Below are 234 nucleotides of genomic sequence, written 5' to 3'. Positions count from 1 at the left end.
AGGAGGAGCCGGCTCTGCAGTCCCCCGCTGGCTTGCAGGCGCGGGGCGCGGAGTTCCCAGCGCACCCTCGCCGCTGGCGATGCTTCTGCAACTCCAGCTCCCTTGCCTGATCGCTCCGCCCAGTACCCCACGTTCACCCGCCCCGACCGCTGCTCACCCATATTCCCGCTCTCCACCCCCGCTCCTCCCGCAGCCTCCCGTACCCACCCCCGTAACCAACCCCACCCCATATCC

General features: G+C 70.1%; 1 protein-coding gene across 1 annotated transcript in view; it reads right to left on the bottom strand.

Moving 5' to 3' along the window:
• FCMR (Fc fragment of IgM receptor) overlaps positions 1-234 on the bottom strand; it is a 14,131-nt gene that overhangs the window by 3,484 nt on the left and 10,413 nt on the right. The gene's annotated exons all lie outside the window — the stretch shown is intronic.

Source organism: Pteropus alecto, unplaced genomic scaffold, assembly GCF_000325575.1.
Source record: "Pteropus alecto unplaced genomic scaffold, ASM32557v1 scaffold359, whole genome shotgun sequence".
In the NCBI taxonomy this organism is placed as follows: domain Eukaryota; kingdom Metazoa; phylum Chordata; class Mammalia; order Chiroptera; family Pteropodidae; genus Pteropus; species Pteropus alecto.
Note: the sequence above shows the minus strand (reverse complement) of the source record. Positions and strands in the feature narration are given on the sequence as shown.